Here is a 23303-nt window from a genome sequence, read left to right as displayed (position 1 = left end):
CGCAAGGGCATACTCCTTTGACAGGAGCCCCTTGTCGTGAACACGGAAGTTCCGCTCGGCGGCTTTGAGCTACTTTGAATGGAGCGAGATGACTCGATCGAGTCCAGCTGCATCGGCCTCCAGCAATCCGAATGCATAGTCGGAGGCATCGCAGGCGACGCTGAACAGCTTCGTCTCATCAGCAGGGTCAGGACAGGAGCCTCTTGGAGACTGCCTTTGATTGTGTCAAAGACACCCTGGTGCTCTCGCTCTCAGCGCCCGACGGGATATTTCTGAAGGAGGCCCGACAAGGGCTTAGCGAGGCCCGACAAGGGCTTAGCCAGGCCCGCGTACCCTGCTCTGTACTTGTGAAGGGAGTTGACCAAGCCAACCACTTTCGAATATACTTCTGGGATCAGGTCGTTGGCCATGCTGTAACGGTCTTGACCTTGTCTGGGTCAGCTTAAACGCCCACGTTTCTGACGAAGCAACCGACATCGTTGATCTCTGGTGACGCGAAGACGCACTTGTAGATGTTGGCGTAGAGCCGGTTCCCTCGCATCACGTCCAGCACTCGACGAAGGTGTCTTAAATGCACTTCCACGAGCCGTCTTGGCTACCTCGGCACGACTATGGACGAAGATATCGTCGAAGTATACGTATAAAGGTACGCAATGACCTGCATAGTTGTGTCACCAGGTGGTTGAATGTCGCTTGGGCGTTAGACAAGCCATGTGGTATGACGAGCCACTCCCAAAGCATGCAGCGTGAAGTGCTCACCTCGGTGAGCGGGATGTCGCTCTCGCGCATCATGATCTGGTAGTTTCCGCCATCCAAATACATCGCACTAAGCTCCGCAGCCGGCCATGTTGTTCCGCAACACATCCTTTCGTGGGATTGGTGTCTGGACCGGCACCTTCGCGTTGTTCAAATTGTTATAAGCGTGATCTAGACGTCACTTCCCGTTTGGCTTCCGAACGCAGAAAGTTGGCGTCGAGTGAGGGGCCTTTGACTCTCGCACCACACTTGCCTTCGCTTTCGCACCGAAGAAGGCATCAGTGACCTCGCACTGTTCGCGGGGATAGACCATTGTTTTGCGACACAGTACTTCGTACCAGGTATGAGATTGATATTGCCTCGATCCCGTGGGAGTTGGGTCAGTGGGAGCTGGTTCACCACGTCCGCATACTCCGTCACCAAAATGAAACACTGGGCCCTTGGGGCTTACAAATCTCATAGCCATAGCGCGTCTGATGCTGCTTTCTCAACTCTCCTAGGACGTCCTGGTCCAAGACAGAGGAGGCGTTTAAGTCCTCCCGAGTGACCTCCGGACTTATGAGCACCGTATTGGCAATCTCCCCAGCCTTAAGGTTGACCAGGAAAGTCTCGGCTATCATTTCCCCGAGGTTCAGTGTCTCTGCAGCCTCCGGCAACAGTTCCAAGCGAACACCAAATTTCTTGACGGATAAAACAGTCTCGTCATCAAAGATGTGATAACCCTATCCCACCGGCCGCGTCGGAGGAGCCCGGGCCCTGGCCTCCGAGTCGCTTGAAGCGGCGTCGTCGTCGACGGCGACCGTGACGTGGGGCTTCGTTATTTACGTCTGGAGATGTCGTGATGGCGACATCCGATCCACCCGAGGCTTCTCGTGGAACAATGCTAACCTACACAGAAAGGGCCCCTGCGTCTTCATCTTCCGTTAAGGGCTGGGCGACTAGAACGACCGCTAAGGTTGAAGAGCACAAAAGCAACGCGAAGTTGCTCGGTCGATATCAGAGCCGCGTCCTTCGAGAGCTCTTCCTCTCGACCTCAGAAGTGATGATTTTCACCTTCCTCCCATTCATAAGGCTTCACCTTCAGCCGTATTAGCTTCGGGTGTGGTGGACTTGTTTCCGCCGCCGGAGCCTGCAGGTTTTCCCGCACATGTTCTATGAGCCCTCGGTCGTAGACATCAAACGCCATTGACATGCTCGAGCTGCTCGGCCGGTGTTGACGCCACCAAGCTCTGCAGGATCTCTATCCCGAAGATGCCACCCATCTTCCGAACCTACTCGAACCGTGAGTCGTTCAGATGGGAAAAGGGGTTCTTATCCATGGCGACGTACTGCAGAGTGTTGTTTTAGGTAGTCTACCCGCGTTGGCGTGGATTGGCTACCACGGCTACCATACATCTCTCACAGCTCTTCTTGGAGCCGGAACGAATCGTCTACAGTTTACCCAAACTCAAAAGGAACGTTATGACCGTCAAGATTGCTTGACGTATTATCATCGCTTTCTATTTCGGCGGATGAGTTGAGTTCTTCATATCGTCGTCACTTTTATCGCGAAATATATGTCTTCGTCTCCATCTACTTCAAAATCGCAGGTGAATAGCCAGTCGCTCTGACCAGCATTAAAATCGCCTGTCGGATATCCCGAAAACAAATGGTTCCGCTGTAGAGCATCCAAGTGGCTATTCGAATCAAATGTATCAAGCGGAACCGCGCCCGGTGTATCTGGGACTTGCGCAGAAGTGGTAGTACCCTCACCGGAAATTATGTCACATCTGTTTTAGGATCATTATCCGTACCTGCCGCGTCTTGTGGATACTCCTAAACACAGAATCAGTGGTTTCCAGATGATCAGTATTATCCTGAACCGTTGATGTTAGATAATTCATAGCATTGACATGTTACACTCCCTCAACTAGAACATCCGCACAATGAAGCGGCACTTACCACGCTGACCTCGCTTAGTGTGTAATGACGATCGAGCTGCCGCGGCCAAGAATTTGGCTAAACCAAGGCGCGCAAGATCAGAATCTCCTGCAGGGTGATTGTCATCGCTTGTCAGAAAAGCTGTTCCGCCTACCAAGAGGACAACGTCAGCGTCAGCCTCTACAGTGACTACTGCAGTTCCCAGCGCTCGATTTCCAACGCTGGTGTTGACGGCGCAGTGCACTCAGAGATGAGGTGACTGTGTCGCAGTGCGTAGCGACGCATGATTAGTAAAGATGATTAGAGCCAAGCAGGTGTGCCCTGAACTTGACTAGAGCATACTTCATTGCAAGTAGCTCTTTGTCGTGATCTGGATACTTCTCTACAGCTTGAGCTGGCGAGACTCAAACGCAATCACGCCCTTCGACGGCTACATGTTACAGCCGATTGCAAAATCGGAGGTGTCACATACGACGCTAACAGGCAATCCGGGTCCGTTAGCGCAAGGATCGGAGCCTGAAAGAGGCTCTCCTTTATAGCTTCAAAATATTCGTCGTGCTCGACGTTCCAGCACCATGAGTGCATCCTTCTTAAGGAGATCTGATAATGGCCAAATTATCTCCGCATAGCTCGCCCGGTACTTGTGCAAGTAGCTGGTTAAGTCTAGCCACTTGCGTAAGTCTTTTTGGTTCTTGGGAACCGGCCGGTCCTTAATGGCCTTGACTTTAGCACGATCTGCGTGTAAGCCGCGCTTACAATGAAGAACCCGGGGAAAGGTATCTCCTCCGCGCCAAAACCGCACTTGTCCAAGTTGGCATACAACTGATTAGTGCACATGCACTCGAGCACCGCTCGCAAAAGGTCAATGTTCTCCACGTCTGACCTTCCGTGCTCAGCACGACTATGGACGAATATATCGTCAAGGGACATCTGATATTACGCCGCGGGTTGCATCTAAACAACCGCGTCACGATATAATTGAACGCTGCTGGTGCGTCCGACAGCCCCTGGGGCATGACTCGCCACTCCCAGAACATACCGTTTGGAGTACTCACCGCTGTCAGCGTAATGTCGCTCGCTCTCATGAGCAATTGGTAGAAACCATCGACCAAGTTGAGTATGCTGTACGACGTACACCCTACCAAGTTGATCTGCAGAACATCCTTCCGAGGAATCGGCGTTTGCGCCGGGATGGTGGCCACATTTAGCTTCTGGAAAGCATGAATAATGCACAACTTACCGTTCGGCTTTCTGACACAGAACGGGGATGTCGCGTGCGGGGACTTACTCTCACGCACCATCGCTGCCTCATACTGCGCGCGGAAGAATTCGTCAATGACGTCACACTGCTCCATTGCAAAGGTCATTGCCTTGTCACACAGTATTTGGTTCTAGGAACCAGGTCAATCGCATGACAAACGCCTCGATCGAGAGGCAGGCCCGTCGGTGGGTCTTTCGAGACAGCGTCACCATACTCCTGCGCCACAGGGTAGAAGGGATCTGAAGGATCTTTTAAGATCGCCGATCCACTTCTTGCGCTCGGCGCCTTCTTGGTGTCCTCTAGGACCTCTTCGTCCACGACGGATGAGGAATTCAACTCCACCTCAGGTCCCAGCAGGGCCACCTCGCCTGCCTCCAAGGCTTCACCAAACTCGGCAATGGACACCCCGTCTAGCTGTAGCAGATCATCAACAGCGAGCGGAGTGTCAAAATTGATGTCGCCTTTGGCCTCCCCCGTCACTCCATTGACGACTGTGTACAGCTGTTCACAGCAATCACGTGGAGCCTCACCGCTCGTCACGTTGGACACCTCGTCCGACGTCGAAGACGTCACAAACGCCCTGCGTCTTCTGCGCCTCTCCCTCCGCGACCGAGACAGGTCAGATAAGGGCGGTGTGGTGACATCTCCACCACCACCACCACCACCACCATCACCGAGTGCAGCAGCAGCATCACTCCTCGAAGAGGAGACAGTGTCTTGAATGACACTCGGCTGAGCGCCAAGAGGCCCTTGACCTTCCCACCGTGAACTAGGTGTCATTTCACCTGCATCTCCTGGGCCGCTCCCACGACGCCTCAATTTGCGGTCGACCGCGGCTCTCATTGGCCTGACCTGCACCGCTCAGCGGATAACGTGCGGCACCACGTACGCCCTCAGGGCAAACAGCAACCACGTTGTTAACCACTTCTGACATACCAATGTCCAGTGCTACGGCCGCATCGGCCTCGTGCTCGCGCCAAAAGCGCTTCTGCTTCCTCCTAGAGGTGGGTTCATGACTTTCAACAGCTCCACAAGCAGCAGAGTTCGACGCACCCAGCGTTTTCGACTTCCGGTCGATCCATGGCTCATGGCGTTCTAGCCATGCCATACCAAGGATGAGGACATACCTCGTATCCAGGTCTAAGCCCAAACGGCGCTCCACGCAATCGAAGTTCTCGAACTTCACACCAAGGTTGACTGCGACCTCCGACACACTTACATGTGTCCCCGTCGCGAGACGGACAGAGATTCGTATCTCTCGTTGGCACTTCCAGTGCCTCAGCATACAGATGACTCCCTTCCAGGGTGGAGAGACGGGCGTAGTTGCCCGAGGCTCACGAGTCAATCAAGACTCTCCATGGCTTTGCAAAGTTCTTCACGTCCGCTTGAGCGGCCAGCAAACCCGGAGTGCACACACGCTTTTCGTAAGAGAGATCAGCTCTCTTCGGGGCTGGGTCCCGTTGGCCTCTACCTCCTCGAGGCGCAACAGAACTCAGTTCGTCCCCAGTAGGCCGCCCCGCGCCTGGAAGTTGCCGCTTCCCGGCGATGACCTGGAGAATTGCTGGCAGGAGCCTATCGCTTCTTGCGCAGAGAGGGCACTAGGCCCTCAAGTGCTCAGTGCTATTGCACACAAAGCATCGGCAGATGCCGGCGCGCTGCTCCGCACCCAGAAACTCCGCTTCTTCGGTTTCAGCATAGCTGAGGTCCATCAGTTCCGGACCGCTCGAAGAGCTCGCGATACCAGGGCTCCAATCAGGTCTAGCCGACCTGAAGTTGTGCTCGGCATTCAATACCACATCCACCGCCTCTTTAAACGAAATAGGGTGTACACGGAATACTTCCGTTTGAGCTAATTACTCCTTCTTACCCTGCCGGGTAGCAAGGAACTTCGACCGGATATGGTACGCCTGATTTGGCGGTGCGAACACACGCGAAAGATGATGCTTCAGCTGATCCCAAGTAAAAATGCGGCGTCAACAGACGTATCGTACGTTAGTGCCCATTCGCGGGCGCGACCTCCAAACCTGGCGATAGCGAGCGCCATGTGCTAATGCTCACACTGGAGCAGGGCCGATCTCATGGCCACCTCGACCTCACGGGTCCAGAGAGGGAGATTCTTTCCTTCCTTCCCCCTAAAGGTTTTCACGCTCTCCGTGAGCGGTTTCAGTCGCATAGACTCTTTACGCGTCATCGACGCCGCCGCCGTTGCGGCGCTCATCTTCTCATGGACGTGCTCCAAGAGCACGTTCTCGTAGCGTGAGAGCGATTCCAGCCTGGCGGTGACCGCGTCTAGACCTTGGGACGCACGATGAGCCACGCCTTGTGGGCTAAGCAACGACATAAGGTTAGTAAGCGCGTCCTGCTGGGTTGGGGGGGAAATTCGCCAACAGGGGTGTTCCATCCTCGCAGAGGATATAGTCAACCGACTCAGGAGCAGGATTGACTACGAGTGCTACCAAGTGCAGCAGAGCTGGCGCAGCTTTAGCGTCAGAGGAAGACGTTTGACTCAAATCGTCACTAATACTAAGTTTCTTATCCGAAGGACACTTACAGCCCACGACCAAGGCTCAAATTTTAAGCCTTAACTGTTATGCTTCAAAACCAAAAGTGTTTTATTTACTATTATTGCGGGAGCCGCATGTGTATATTTAACTATAAAGCATAGTTAATTCTAATCAAATGCATAACGTGTGGCTTTCAGCCAACGTTCTAAGAGACCTTTCTAACTCACCAACTTATGTACTGAGAGTTTGTTAACTCTCCGGGTACTCCGTACCCTGTGTGTTCCATAGCATGTAACCCCGTGACAAAGCCCAAATGCAGGATTACGTAAAACCATTGCCGCGTATCTTTCTCTGAATGCGCTCGGAGGTTTTGAGACGGCGATAAAAGCAAGTACTGTAGTAAAGTGGCTCTCGCATCAAAAGGAGGAGACGCGATGTTTTCGGTCTCGGTATGCTATATGCCGTAGTAATTTAATGCAGTGAAAATATTTGGTTTAAGTTATGGCTCTCAAATGACGCATTTCCTACTCACACGAGCTCGCCCCAGCGACGTAACCACCCGTATCCAAAGCAAAGCTTTACCAACGCATAGTCGGTGTCCGGCAACCAATACCCTCAGTCTCTTCAGCAAAACTCGGATTCTCGTGGAGTATCTCCGTCATCGACGTTCGTAGCACATGAGCATATCGAGAGGCTTTGCAAGTTAGAAAGCGAGCTGCCGAACCGAAGCAGGAAATGGAACCGCATTTATCGTCAATATGTAGACATATATACAGATCCGGACTCACAGATCTCGCTGAATGCACTACGTTGCCGCCTTAGGCCAGCCAAATCCTCACGGTGTAAACCAGCGACAGCTGAGCCCACAAATATTGCGCCACCATCACGTAAGGGAAATCAGACATCGTGGACTAGTTGTTGCCAAAACAAAAGAGGTGTGATGATCGATCTGTCAGCCCACATTGCCTGCGGATTAAATTCGAGCTGCATAGTGAATGTGTAGGTATTGGAATAATGCTGTTGGGATCTAGTAATTCGAGTGTCATTACTGAAGGTAGTGCGCTGTCGGCCGGTAGACCCCGCACCACATCATTCTCGTCACCAGACTGATGGGTTCATCTGCTGCTCGAGTACCGCAAGCCTCAGTGACTTCACTACTGAGTACACCGTTCGATGTGGGCTCACACACGGAGGCCAGCAGGACCGCTGGTAATTGAACTTGATCTGCAGCGGTGAAGAGCTTTTTGATGCGCGCTTAAGACTCTCCCACCTGGCCAGTATATTCGACATGGTCCTCGGAGCGACACCGCTGCATACACAATTATCGAGGTCGTAGCTTCTGACAAAAAAAATGTTTCTTTCCCACTCCGGTTAGGTCACGTAATACAGTGAAAAAGTCCATCTGGAGGGCTTGCTTGTAACCAGTCAGAGGGGCTCCTGAATTGCAGATTTAAAAAAAAACGGTCGAGATTAATCGGTACTTGTGTGCGACTCCATAGTTGCTTTTCATTTTGGCCAGCGAGTCAGCTCTAGCTACCAAAGTGGCGTAGCAACGACGTCGTAGCTAAAGGTGCTTGTTGAAGTTGGATGTCACTACAATGGTGAACATGATGGTCGTGACCAGCTTGCAGTCTGCCCAGCTCTGCCCAAGTCCTTCAATAGAAAACCCAGCTGCCGCCTCGTATTTAAGCTCACTGAGGCAAAGTGAGTTAAAAAAAACTGCTTTTGAAAGACGACTCGTGTTCGTGAATCCGCCTTGATGCTGGCGCATATGATCATGTGCTCGGTGGAGATTCAGATCCAATGCAGAAGTATCAAAACGAGCCCTCAAAAAGCAGCCCCCACTGCTGAAATCCATAATTGGTCTGTCATAGGCGATACTGTGGAGCAGAAAGCGGAGCTGACAGAAGATTTGACAAACTCTAACTGGGCCGTTTCGGAAACAGCTTCGCGACCAAACTAGTAGTTCGCGCTAGCATCAACAAGTCGGCATGTTCTAGTGGTGGCTTGCGACTGTACTTTTCTCCCTCTTTAAGGTTGTGCTTCACGATGTACATATCAAGTATGCGGAGACCAGCTTCAGCTGACAAAGAACGAGCCAGACGCTTCTTAAGAAAACCCTCCAACTGGACTGTGGTCAGGCCTCGAGTGCTTCTCCGCCGCCTTATTCGTCTGTGCTTGTCTCCACATACGAATCGTTAGTTTTTATTTGGCTCAAGTGGCTGTTTTAGCGCACCTCACCAATCGCTCTTACTGCACTTGATGTCCTTAAGTGATATAGTGTTCAGTTCTTCTCGAACACACTCGGCCATATCAGACGGACCACGCAAATGGTCATCAACCGTGTCAAGTGCTGCAACTGGATACACAGGGTCCTTCTCGGGGTCAGGAAGTGGACAGTCAATCAGCGCTAACCAGACTCATTACCAAGGAGACGAATACGTCTGCCATAATCTCCCATGTACGGCCACACCCAAAGTTGAGTCGCTACACATGCCTGTGGGCTGGCGGGCGGCGATGGACACGCACGCGACAGGAATTCAAACAGCGCATCAGACATTTCGCCAACAAACGGGGAACTACTAAGGCTGCTTTACGCAGGACAAAATGGACCGCAGTGAGCGGCACTGCGGCAGCAGCACTGGATGACCTGGAATGGAAGACAATTCGTCGAGTCGTGGGGCTTGGGCCGTGGGGAGAGCAACTGCTGCTAAAACTCAAATGGTACACCCTCTCGCTCTATGATGTGGTACATCAAAAGGTTGGGTGTCCTCATAGTGCCTGTGTTCATCTGTCCGACACGGACCTGTATCACGTTTTCTGGGAATGTCCAGCAGCGAGGAAACTACGAAAACTTTTGACGCGGACCTGGCTCACTCTAGGAATCAAGACCTCGGCAATCGAACACGCGATCTTCAGCATGGAACTGCCACAAACGCCAGCAGGAGCATGGAGAGCAGCAGACAACATGTATGACCAGCGAATCACGCAGTCCAACCACTTTATGGAAGCGGTCACGATGCTGGCCGAGAGATGTTGGAAACTAGGAACAGCAATACGGACATGGCGATGGCGTGTCAACCACTTCGACCTTCTGACAAAGGTGTCAGAGCAATGTCAAATCGCAGCTTTCAAATCGGCGCTGCGGCAGGGATATAACACGGTGTTTGCACACACGGCGGCACAGCTTCACCCCAAGTTTGGTCCCCTTGCGATCCATCTAATGCGACGCGTGTTGATGTCGGAGCCGATGGTAGACTATCACCTGTTCACTGACAGCGGAGCGACGAAGTATCGGCTATTCTTCGACGGGGGGTCCCGGGGCAACCCGGGGCCCGGAGGAAGCGGAGCAGTCGTTATCCGTACAGCAGATGCAACCATCCAAGCCCAGGTATGCTGGATCGGCACAATGTCGTACGCCAGCCCGCGGTTTACCAACAACATGGGAGAACACCTCGGTCTACATTGCGGTCTCAAGGTCTGTGATAAGCACCACTTTGGACCGCTTCATGTCATCGGAGGTAGCGCGATGATCATAAGACAACTGAAACAACGAAAAACCCTAAAGCCAAACACCTACAAGGGTACTACTGGTAGAGCAGGAGACTCGCAGATAGACTTGAAGCGGTGGCATGGCACCACCATCTGCCGGAGTTTAACAGGATGGCCGACACACTGGCCAATATGGCAATGGATTCTACAAGAAGCACACAAGTGTTGCTGTCAGAGGACACTTCAGCAACAGTACGCTGGGAGAAAGTACTCAAGCATCTATCGGAAGACGTAATGCATTGGCAGGAGACGTCACACACTCAGCCGCGTAACGGAGGCATCGCGACCCCCATCTAGGGGAGACGGAGGGAGAGGGTCAGTCATTGGACTGACCGCATGCATTTACAACGTACATCGACATTAGAGCGGTGACGTTTCCACGGGTATATGAAGTCGTTAGTCCAGGCTAAGTGACATCAATACTACTCATTCCAAAACAAAACAAACAAACCGTGTCAAGTGTTCTATGTAGCTGCTTTGCTAGACATTTTTTTAATCCCCTTATTTTTCACCTTTTCAGTAAACCGCTGGATAAAATGAAAAGGATCTTACCGAACAGTAACTGTAACGGGGTACGTAGCCCTAAGTGTACCCTGGTTACATGAAGTGTGACACTTCACACTTCAGGAATATGACACGTCATACTCTGGGATATTTGGTACAAGGTACCAAGGTCGTTCAAAGCCAACCATTGGTTAAATGATATTGCATTTCTATAGGTGACTTATAGTTTGTATTTAACCCAAACTTTATCTACCTATAAATATACTCAATTTACAATCTACTTATTTAGGTCACTTCGCTCTCTTTTAAATAAAGAGGGGACTGGTGAACTGCCGCTCACTGAGAATTTGTATACTCTCGGAAGATAACTTCCTCTAGCGCAAGGTGCTGTGTGACCCCGTCACACTTGGTAGCACTAGTAGTCAATCCACGCCATCGCGGGTAGACTACCTGAACCTCTCCGAAGCTCCTTGCCATGGATAGGAACGACTTCTCCCATTTGAACGACACTCAGTTCGAGTCGGTTCGGAAGATGGCAGGCATCTTCGGGATGGAAGCCCTGAAGAGCCTGGTGGTGTCAACACCGGCTGAGCAGCTCGAGCGCGTCAATGCATTTGACGCGTACGAGCAGGGCCTCATCGCGCATGTGCGGGAGAACCTGCAGGCTCCGGCGGCGGAATCAAATCCGCCTCACCCGAAGCCAATACGGCTGAAGGTTAAGCCGTATGAAGGGAAGGAAGGCGAGAACCTTCACTTCTGGGTCCGAGAAGTAGAGCTCGCGATGGACGCGGCTCTGATCTCGACCGAGCAACTGCGTGTTGCTTTTGCACTCTCCAACCTTAGCGGCCGTGCTAAGAGTCGGGTGTACACACGGGAAGCAACATCCCCTGGATGTTTCACATCCTGGGCTCAGCTGTGTCAACAGCTCCGAGCCGCGTTCCTCTCGGCGAACAACGAGTACCGCCAGCGTTCGCGCTTCCTTTCGTGTAAGCAAAGGAGGCGTGAACTGCACGAGTATGTGCAAGAGATACGGGAGCTCACGGCGTCCCTAGTGGGAAACCCACTCAACGAACACATCAAGATGACTGTGTTCACGGACGGCCTTCGAGTGGGCCCCGCACGCACCCAGCTGTTCGGGTGCAGTCAAGCACCCTTGAAGCGGCGATTCAAGTGGCTCTTCAAAAAGAGTACAGCCATCGCCAGGCGCGTACGCCGGCCTCAGCATGGCCTGGGAGTTCTCTGTCGGCTCCCGGTCGAGCAAGCCCCAACGGACCAGTTCCCATGGAGCTCGGGTCCGCCGAATAGCGTGACATCCGCTGCTTCGGCTGCGGGAAGATGGGCCACTTCAAGCGCGACTGTCCCGCGGAAAGACTCCGCAGACGGTCCTTCCCCAAGCCCGTCCTCAAGGGTCGCTGGCAGAAGCCAGGATCCCGGGGACAGGGGAACGCCGGGAACCAGTAGGGGCGGGGCGCCCTACTGGGGAAGAACTAAGTCTTCGTGATGGGTGCGCGGGTGGCGCGTACCACGGGGACTTAGCCCCTGAGAGTCTTCGCACTCTCGAATCGGCGAAGAGCAGCGGTGGGTTGCTCGTAATACACGGATGTGTACGGGGATACGATCATCCCTTTAGAATCTTGATCGACTCTGGGGCGTCGAAGAATTTCGCACGCCGCCAGACGGTTGCTCGTAACAGCAACAAGTTGTCCGATGCTTTAAGAGAAAGCAAGGGCAACGGGACGGTGTCAGTGCGACTGGCCGACGGGAAGGTCGTCACTGTCCCCAACGTCCAAGTGGATCTGGCCATCAAGTTTGAAGACTTTGACAGCCTCGAACAGTTCACTGTTCTCGATATGGATCCATATGATATGATCCTGGGCATGCCCTGGCTTGAGAAGCACGAGCCCTGGATCGACTGGCGAGGCAAGGCAATCGGTGCCAGCCGCCCTGCGCAGTCCGACAGAGCATTGGTGAGTCATGTTCCCACCTCTGTCAGGACCCGGGGCGCCCGCGAGGGCTGCCAGGGTACCAAAGCATCCGGCAGATGCTTGGGAGTCGTCGACGTATATGACGACTCCGAGGATGTTTTGATGGTGGCCGCGCCCAGAAGAGGCGTCGGCCAAGTGGGTAACTTAGGTCCACAGGCGGGTAACTTAGTTCCGCAGACAGCTGCAGCTGTCATGAACACTGAGAACAGCGTGTTCAGAGTGAGTAACAGAGTTCCACTCACGGTCGCCCAGATCTTAACTGAAGAGGAAGACGTCGGATACGCTTCCTGTGTGGGTAACACAGTGCCACACGCGGTCGCCCAGACCTTAACTGGGGAGGAAGACGTCGAACACGCTTCCTGTGTGGGATCCACGGTTCCACACGAGGCCACGAGTGCCTCGGATGTCGTAGCGCCGACATCCCTAGACGTGGGCAGCAAAGCTCGACGTCACGGTCGCCATCGTCAACGACGCCGCCGCCGACTCAAGTCGGATCCGAACTTCGTTCCGATCGACGTCGCTTCAAGCGACTCGGAGTCCAGGGCCCGGGCTCCTCCGACAAGGCCGGTGGAAGAGTGTTATCACATCTTCGATGGCGAGACCGGTTTACCCGTCAAGGCATCTGGTGTCCACTTGGAACCGTTGCCAGAGGTTGCAGCGATACTGAACCTCGAGAAAATGACGGCTGAGTCTTTTCTGACCAACCTCAAGGCTGGAGAGATTGCTGAGATGGTACTCATGAGACCTGAGACCACTCGGGAGGAGCTGAACTCCTCCTCTGTCTTGGACGAGAACGTCCTGGAAGACCTAAACAAGCAGCGTCAGACGCGCTTGGGTTCTGAGATCCTTAAGAGTCCCAAGGATCCGGTGTATCCTTTGGTGACGGAGTATGCGGACGTGGTGAACAAACACCCACCGACCCAACTCCCACCGGATCGAGGCGTACGGCACGAGATTGATCTCGTGCCCGGCACAAAGTATTGTGTCACGAGGCAATGGCCTCTCCCGCGCGAACAGTGCGAGGTCATTGATGCCTTCTTCGCCGCGAAAGCGGAGGCAGGCATGGTGCGGGAAATTTGAAATCCCCGCACTCGACGCCGACGGATACTACCAAATCCTGATGCGAGAGAGCGACATCCCGCTCACCGCGGAAAGCACTCCAAGCGGCATGCTTTGGGAGTGGCTCGTCATGCCGCAGGGCTTGTCTAACGCCCCGGCGACGTTCAATCGCCTGGTGACGCAACTGTTCCGCCCTTTGCGTACCTTCGTACAGACGTACTTCGACGACATATTCGTCCATAGCCGTGCCGAAGGAGGCAAGACGGCCATAGAGGTGCATCTAGGACACCTCCGTCGAGTGTTGGACGTAATGCGAGCGGACAAGCTCTACGCCAACATCGACAAGTGCGTTTTCGCGTCACCAGAGATTAAATTTCTCGGTTGCTTCGTAAGCAACGTGGGCGTTCGGGCTGACCCAGACAAGGTCAAGGCCATAGCAGCATGGCCGACGCCCCGATTTCAGAAGTATCTTCGAAAGTGGTTGGGCTTGGCCAACTACCTTCCCAAGTACAGCGCAGGGTACGCGGGCTTCGCTAAGCCCCTGTCGAGCCTCCTTCAGAAGGACGTCGACTGGCGCTGGGAGCAAGAGCACCAGGATGCTTTTGACAGCATCAAGGCCAGTCTTCAAGAGGCCCCTGTCCTGGCCCTGCCGGACGAGACGAAGCCGTTCCGCGTCGTCTGCGATGCCTCCGATTACGCTATCGGGTGTGCATTGCTGCAGGCCGACACGGCTGGACATGAACGAGTCATCTCGTTCCAGTCCAGGCAGCTCAAAGCCGCCGAGCGGAACTACCCTGTCCACGACAAGGAGCTCCTGGCAATGAAATATGCCCTTGTGAAGTTTCGTGTTCACCTTCTGGGCTCTAGGCCCTTTGTGATCTACACAGACCACGCGTCCTTGAGGACGGCGACTAACTCGCCTCACCTCTCCCAAAGGATGGCGAGGTGGCTGTCCTTCTTCGCGGAATACAACTTCCGCGTCGAATACAAGCCGGGCAAGCTCAACGTGCTTGCGGACGCCCTCTCTCGGCGTCCCGACTATGAGCTGGCCCACATCACGCGGGTGACAACGGATCTATATGATCGGATACGCATGGAGTATCGGGACGATGAGGCTGTCGCGCCTATCGTCAAGTTCCTTAAGGCCGGAACGAGCGCGAAGTCCGACTGGCTCTCGCCGCGACAGCGTTCACGGCTCCACCGATATGAGTTGAAGGAGGGCCTCCTCTATTATCGGGTGGAGCCCACTGATCCTCCACGGGTGGTCGTACCCAACGACGAGGATCTGAAGTTCGACATCCTGGCGGAGGCGCATGACGCGCCTTCCAGCGGCCACTTGGGCCGCGAGAAGACCTTTCTGTCGGTCTCTCAGTCCTTCTGGTGGACCCACATGTACAAGTGGGTCGCCCGGTACGTCAAGACATGTGAAACATGTCAGCGGGTCAAACCCGCAGGGCACTCTTCGGCTCCACTACAGAGCCTGCCCGTACCGGCTGATTGTTGGAAGTCGATGAGTCTTGACTTCATCTTTGGGCTTCCCGCCGACGGACACGGCAACACCGGAATTTTGGTGTTCGTGTGTCGGCTGAGCAAGATGGTACATCTTGCTCCAGTTCCCGTCACTGTTACGGGCGAACAAACCGCAAGGTTGTTCGTCGATGGCGTGTTCCGCTATCACGGTCTCCCGGAAACGATTGGCTCGGACCGAGCCCCGCGGTTCACGGCTGCGTTTTGGAAAACGCTGTTCCCTTTACTGGGAACTCGTCTGCAGATGTCCACTGCGGACCACCCGCAGACAGACGGCCAGACAGAGCGCGTCAATCGAGTGCTCGAGGACACTCTGCGCAGTGTGTGCGCGGCAGCACCACGTACGTGGTCGACGCAGCTTCCAGTTGTTGAGTTTGCGCTCAACAACGCGGTGCACGCGTCCACGGGGCTCACGCCGTTCTACTTGAGCGGCTTCCGCCACCCCAGAGTGTCTCTCACTCTTCGAGGAGACACTGACTCCTCTATTCTAAGTGGGGGAGAGGCTCGGAAAGCCCTTTCCTCCCAGGTCTCGGATGTGAGACCAGTTTCACTACGGAAACAGGTGGAATCCTTTATGGATACCAAGCTGAGCGTTGTCAGCAGGGTCCGCGATGCCATGGCAGAGGCCCAAGATAAACAAAAGGAGTACTCAGACAAACAAGGAAGAGGAAACTTAAGTATATTTGAGGTTGGGGACTTAGTGCTGCTAGACACGAGGAACCTACCTCTTGACACTGTCAGCTCTGTCGGTAGCAACAAGCTGAAGCACCGCTTCATCGGACCTTTTGCAGTCCTGGCCAGACATGGTGCGTCGTACACCATCGACCTTCCAAAGTCAATGACGACGCACCCGACTTTCTATGTCGGACGTCTTAAGCGGTACTTTGACCCGCGGGGAGTTGCTGACTCACAGACCCCCCTTGACCCAGCTCCTCGAAGCGAGGGCCGGTCACAGTCGTCGACGAGGGCGTCGGAGCAGGCACCCAAGCCTCGGTCGGGACGGCAAGGCTGCGGTCAAGACCGTACGCCGGAGGGGCTCCATACGAACGGACCCCGGCGCCATACGCCGAGTACGCTGAGTACGCCGGGTACGCACCATACGCGTACGTCTGGGAGTGTGCCGCAGGCGGCTCCGGACGTGGCAGCAGAGTCTCGATCCGTCGGATCATGCGAAAGGCTTCGTCCAGATCGGACGAAGAGGCCCGGCGATCCACCCGCAGGTGCAGGCTCGCGACCTCTCGCTCCAACAGGTCCAGGCGGCCCGCAAGACGAGCGAGCTCGCCCTGATTCTCGGCATGGGCGGCAGCATCACCGCCAGTCCCAAGGCCAAGTGCAATCTGAAGCACGAGGACACGTTAACGGAGGCGGTCAACCCCAGGGCCCTGTGTCGGACCCGCAGTCGGAGCACTCGGACGAGAGTGGCTTTCGGGAGGCGCCGAGTACTCGTACTCGTACGAGGGCACCTCCGCCCCTGCTTGACCGGAATGGAGAAGTTCAATTCCACGTGGAGCGGATCCTCCAGGAGCAACGGCGTCGCGGTAAGCGATAGCTCCTCGTGAAGTGGAGGGGTTATGCCCACTCCGAGAACTCGTGGGAGCCGATTGAACGGCTCCTGATTGACCGCCCGAAGACTGTCGCAATCTGGGAACAGAAGCGGCGGCAGCTTCATAAGTAGTCCGGGGCTTCTTGCCCGAACAGGGTACGGACGATGAATACATTCCGTACCCGCGCTCATCGTGAGCGCTAGAAGCCGCGCGCTTCAGGATGTCCCTTGGAAGCATGCACTTGCTGATCATGTGGGCAAACCTCACACGAAGATCACGCTGGTCCAGGATGCGGAACAGCAGCTGATCTTCATGGAGGTCCCGTAACTCCGTGGGTGAGTAATTAAGAGACTGCACCCATGCCCAGAACATGTCCTCACAAGAACTTCACGTGGGACAGTTCTCAGTCATAACTTAGGGGTATCCCAAAGAGGATAGAGACCACCCCGGGTCTCGGGCTTCTTACGACAAGTCGTGAAGTCCTTAAGCGGGATGCGGTGTGGCGCGAGAAGCACACACCGCGCAGCCTTCAAGTCGTCAACGAACAACTGTTCTTTCTGAACAAGGGCTCGTTCATAGATGCCCCTAGAAGTGTGGCCGCCCACAAGGCCACGAGGAGCGACGAGAAGCTCTAAGATAAGGTCAGCCCCAGAGCTCTCCTCGGGAGGCCAATACCCTCTTGAGTTGATGGCAGCTCCTTGGCTGACGGGTGCCACCACCGAACCCCCACGCACACGCTGGGCATCTTGGAACTCCTCCTGCTGCTGGTCGAGGTCATTCAAGACCTCCCGGGGCTCAGCAATAGCACCCTCCTCCTCCTCTTCTTCATCCTTCTCCTCCTCTTCATCCGAGGAGTCGAAGATACTCTGATAGGAGTGTTAAGTCTCCTTCTCTTTTGTGGAGACTTAGAGGCTGTACGCTTCTTTGAGGGCTTGGCGCCTTCGGCTTTAGAGGCCTTAGCACGCGCAAGACCCTCGGCAAGCGAGAGACGTTTGCGAGGATTCTCTTCCTCATCGCCACCAGCTTTGGGAGTGCCCATGGCCTTGACGGCTGGACTCTCAGAGCGCACAGAGGTCCTAGGACTGTGATCACCTTGATCACTAGTGAGCGACTGCACGCTGTCATCTTTGTGTTCACTGGGCACTGGGCTGTGCCCTCCCACAGAGTCCGCAGGAGCATCGTGAGTGCTCTCGGACTCGGCATCGTCCTCACTGCCCGAGTTGAACTCATGTTCCACGAACCGAGGGTTCGGACGATTGTCTGCAGATGAGGGCGACGGGCTGCGGCGCTTGCTTGCGCGCTTGTCCACAGCCGCGTTACCCGAGGAACCGATCGCCTCGGAGGCCACCTGAGTAGCCTCCTTGAGTGCAGAGCCTTTGCCGTGAGGCTTAGTGCTCTTGGCTTGCGCCTTACCGGCAGCAGCCTTGGAGCGTGTCTTAGCACCGCTCTTTGCAGTGCCACGAGGCATGATAACGGTCGAAGTGGAGACCTAGACGAAGAGCGCACAGGTTGCTGCTCGAGGCTCTAACTGTGAGGTGAGCCTCCGCCGCGCTCGCGCGGCCAAGTCGATGGTTTTCGACTTTGAGAATGAGAGTTTGTGACGAACACCTCTTCATTCTGATTGGTCGGTAAACCGAACCTAAGTGGGGGAGGATGTAACGGGGTGCGTAGCCCTAAGTGTACCCTGGTTACATGAAGTGTGACACTTCACACTTCAGGAGTATGACACGTCATACTCCGGGATATTTGGTACAAGGTACCAAGGTCGTTCAAAGCCAAACATTGGTTAAATGACATTGCATTTCTATAGGTAACTAATAGTTTGTATTAAACACAAACCTAACCTACCTATAAATATACTCAGTTTACAATCTACCTTATTTAGGTCACTTCGCACTCTTTAATTAAAGAGGGGACTGCTGGAATCCAGATTCATATCTAGGACCAGAGTCAACGTGAAGTACAAGACGGATGGTCGAACTACGGGACCTGGCACAACTGAGATGAGCACAAAGGTGCTGTGCAGTATAGTGAAGACAAATGATGCCAGGCCAATGCATGAGAAGCGACTGCATGGTCGCAGAAGAACGTTGAGCTGAGGAGTAGTGAAGCTAACGATCTAATCATACTTTCTTTTACCTTTCAGTGGACTGGTGAAAGTGTTCCTAGGGCATACGGATCAAGTGCATTATCCAAGAGGGTTCTGAGCCCAAAAGGCTTTCGGATTTTGTTCACTAACGTGATCTAAGATGTCAGGACCATTAAAGTACACGAACGACGGTGTACCAAAGAACTGGGATGGGAAGGATTGGCAGCAGTACAAATGGGCGATGGAGATAGTCTTCAAGAAGAAGAAACTCACGGATATCGTGAATGGGAATCTCACGAAGATGATGCTCTTTACGTCGGAGGCTGAGGAAGAGTTTGATGATCATCAGTTGACCATCATGCAGCTCATCGGGATGTCACTGCCAGCAGAAATCTTCCACCAGATTCGCGACAAATCCACCGGAACCGACATGTGGAAGGCGCTCTGCGTAATCTATGAGAGCCGGGAGAACCGAACTACTATGGCTCATAGAGCTGAGAGCATTAGACACGAGCTTGATATGCTCAAGCAGTCTACGGGCGGAGACGTCAACAAGCACCTGAGTACGATGTTCAACTTGCGGACGGAGTTGCTGTCTCTCAACTATCAATTCGACGACACCGCGATGGTGGAGTTTATGTTGAACAGTCTACCGCATACGTATGAGTTTGAGAGTTTGAAGAGTGGTGTTCGGTACAATTGTGCTGACACATACATCACCCCAGAGCGGACTCGAGAGCTTATTCGGGTTGCTGACTCTCGACAGAGAGTTTTTCAAGCTAAGAGCGGGAAACGCAGCCAGAAAAGCGGTAGTATTGAGAAGCAGAAGGCCGATGGCAATGGACAAAATCGTGAAAAACCTGAGAAGTTTAAAGACACAAAGAAGAAGGTGAAAAAGTGCTTTGTTTGCGACAGTACTGAACACCTTATTTCGGAGTGTTCGCAAAAGATGAAGAACCAAGACGGGGCCAGAGCTGCTGGAAGCGAGCAGAAGAAGAAGGCACGTGCAAATGTGACTCGTATGGGCCACAACGAGCCATTGGGCTCAGATACAGAAGAAGTACATGCATCAGAAGAAGTGACGGATGCTTTGGACGCTCTACTGATCGACGCCAGACTGCCGGCGGAGAACAGCGAAGAGAATGAAGCGGGTTCAAACATGAAGAAGAGGCAAGAGGTAATGAAGCTGATGCTACTGTTAGCTGTTGGTACGATGGCCTCGAACATGATGAACATGAAGTAGACACAAGTAGTGGGTGGTGGTACTTCGATACGGCTGCTAATGTGCACGTGACGGGAAACCCGTGGTATTACGTGGCGTTTACACCGGATCTAAATCAATCCCAGCATGTACTTGGGGTTACGCCTGCGCTGGCTTCTCGAGTGGCTGGAGTAGGAACTGTGCAGCTAATAACTGAAGTTGAAGGCGAGCGAAAGGCAGTGTACCTAAGTGACGTCTTCTACATTCCTGGTGCTACACATGGCCTATTGTCAGTCGGATTAGCTACGGAACAAGGTTTTGACTTTGATTACCATGGACAATTGAGGTGCTTTTGCGTGAAGATGAACACGACGATACTGTAATTGTTGCAACACCGGAGGATGGAACTTGGGGATTTCAAGTGAGCCATCCATCCAGAAATGGATTTATTAGTCCACAGGATCGGCCGTTGTGCAATTTCACAGCTGCGGAAGGAGTGGCTTCTTTGAAACTTTGGCATGAGAGATAAGGGCATGTGTGTCCGCAATACTTGAAGACGATGGTCGACAAGAACCTCGTTCGTGGCATGATGCTAAGGCAGAGAGAGCTAGGAGCGTGTGACGCCTGTCATATTGGCAAGCAGAAGCAGCGAAGACACTGGAAGAAGCTGGATCGCAACACAAAGGCTCCGAACCAAATGGTATACGCTGACTTACTGATCCCTAGTAAAGCTAATGGTACTAGATTCGAGGCTGTTCTTGTGCTCATGGATGGGTACTCGCTTTGTGAAAGTTCACATGTTGACTAGCAAGTCAAGCGAGGTAGTGAACCAGCACATGAAAGAATATGTGCTCTGGGCTGAAAGACAAGCTGGTCGTCAGCAGGATGGCCCTATTCGAGTGAAGTACAGAGTACACCAAATCTTGACGGACAAAGGCGGTGAATTCGTTAACACAGTAATGGATAACTGGTACGGAGTGCACGGCATCGAGCATGTGAAGGTGGGTCCAAAGAGTTCACAGCTGAGCCTTTGCGAGAGGACGCATCAATCTCTCGTGGAGATGACGAAGTCGATGATGCATGATGCTGGATTTCCTGTTAGTCTGTGGCCTGAAGCGCTGCGTAACGCAGTGTACATCAAGAACAGAACCTACAATAAGGGAACTCAGAGCATTCCCTATGAGATGATGTTTGGGATCAAACCCGACCTCCATCACATCCGCAAGTTTGGTTCACTTGCTTATGTGCATGTACCAGTGACACCAGGTCGGAAGAAGCACCATGATAACGCGCGACTGGGTTTTGTGCTCGGTTATGCCGAAGATACCGTGGGTTGTAAAGTCTACTTTCCTGATGATCGTACAGCTAAATTCGTATCCGATCTTCGCATTAGTGAAGATGTGATGTACCGAGATCGTCATGGAGCAGATTTGGAGGAAGACGACTTGGAGTCGTTGTACTTTACGAAGCGCAGTAACATGGAGTCGAGTACTGAAAACTCAACGCTCGAATCTACTATGGATCTGAGTGAAGTCTGCAACTCGAACGCTGCTCCGATGATGAGCGAGGTCACGCTCGAAGCGACCAGAGACCTCGAGGAAGGCGAGGACGATACTGCGCAACGAGTTGAAGAGCGAGATGAGGTGATGACGGAGCTTAGGGAGGCGCAACAAGCGTCATTATCGTCAAGAGCATCTGCAAACTGGACAGGACTGGAAGCAATCGGAGACACAGTGACTGAACCTCCGTGTGTTCCGGATGTTGAAGGGGTGACGGCGGGTTTACCTAGTGCTCTGACTGCACTGCAGAGTGAACAATACCACAATCAGAGTGATGATCTTATACAGAGTGACGGTGTGAATTCTGAAGGATCAGCGTCGAAACTTACGACAGTGTATGGATACACGAAACCTGACATGACAAGTGATAATGAGTATGCTGTCAGTGTGTGTGGTTCATTGGACGTTAATGCTGATGGGAGTTCATCTGAAGTGGACACTGAAGAGCTGCATGCAGATGAAAACCTTTCTGAATCGATTGTGAATGAAGCGAATCTTGTAGCCGATGAAGACGGAGATATGCTGGTTGACGTTGATGAGAAATTCAGTGAGGATGCTGACAACGTTACCATTGCCAGTACGTGTGAGAAATTGGTATGCAAGCGTCAACGAGACGAAACCAACTCAGAAATGGGTCGTGTGGAGATATGTGCGGAACGTGAAGGTCCGAAGCGAGCTCGAACTGGTCTACGTGAGTATCACGAGCGTCGTCGGCCTAAGTATTTGGATGCCTATGTAGTCAACGCGGTGGAGAATACGTCACGTGTACTGGATGAGAATGAACGTCCTATACGAGCAAGTGATGTTCGGATTCCACGCAACCACCGCGAAGCTATGCGAAGCAAATACAGTAAATATTGGCGCGAAGCCGAACTGGCAGAGATGTCGGCAATGAAACGACGTAGAGTTCTGGAAGAGATTGCGTTTGAGGATGTTCCGAAGGATGCTAAGCCTATCAAGACACACTGGGTCTATAGTGTGAAGTCGGATTTTCAGGGGTTTGTGATTCGCTTCAAAGCTCGACTAGTTGCTCTTGGCAATTATCAGAGACCAGGAGTGGATTTCATTGACACGTTCTCGCCGGTGGCACGAATGTCTTCTTTTAGGCTTCTAGTTTCATTAGCTGCGGCTCTGAACCTGAAGCTCTATGGAGGAGATGTTGATACGGCATATCTAAATGCGTTACTCGGAATCCTGCAATACGTGAAGTCGATTGACGGATTTCCGTGTGAAGTGAATGGCCACATGTATGTGGTGACCAAAGCGTTGTATGGATTGAGGCAATCTGGGCGCGAGTGGAACTCTGAAATTAACCAGTGGCTTCTTACTCGTGGCTACCAGAGATCGTTGACCGAGCCATGTCTGTACTATCGTATTGATGGAGAAGATGTTATACTTGTCCTTGTGTATGTGGATGATATCGTGGTAGCGACCAAGGATGAGAAGAGCAAGAATATTTTTTTTGAAGATTTGGACCAAGAGTATGGACTCAAGGACCAAGGACTATTGATTGTATATCTTGGGGTTGAAGTTAACCAGACAGAAGAGCAGATTACAATCACTCAAACAAAGTATACGCACGAAATTTTGGAGAAGTTTGGCTACGGTGAAGCTCATGCTGTGGGAAATCCCATGGAAGTGAAGGCCAGATTTGTCCCGCTGGAAGAAGGCGAGACAAGCGACACTAGCTTCCCGTACCGTGAAGCTGTGGGTATGCTGATGTATTTGGCGACAAGTACACGTCCTGACCTGGCATTTGCACTGAGTCGGTTGAGTAGATTTGTGGCAAACCCATCAAGTAAGCACGTTGGTGCATTGAAACGTGTCCTACGCTATCTTACG

This window comes from Phytophthora infestans, genomic scaffold (assembly GCF_000142945.1).
Source record: "Phytophthora infestans T30-4 supercont1.15 genomic scaffold, whole genome shotgun sequence".
Classification (NCBI taxonomy): Eukaryota; Oomycota; class Peronosporomycetes; order Peronosporales; family Peronosporaceae; genus Phytophthora; species Phytophthora infestans.
This window is presented reverse-complemented; position numbering follows the sequence as displayed.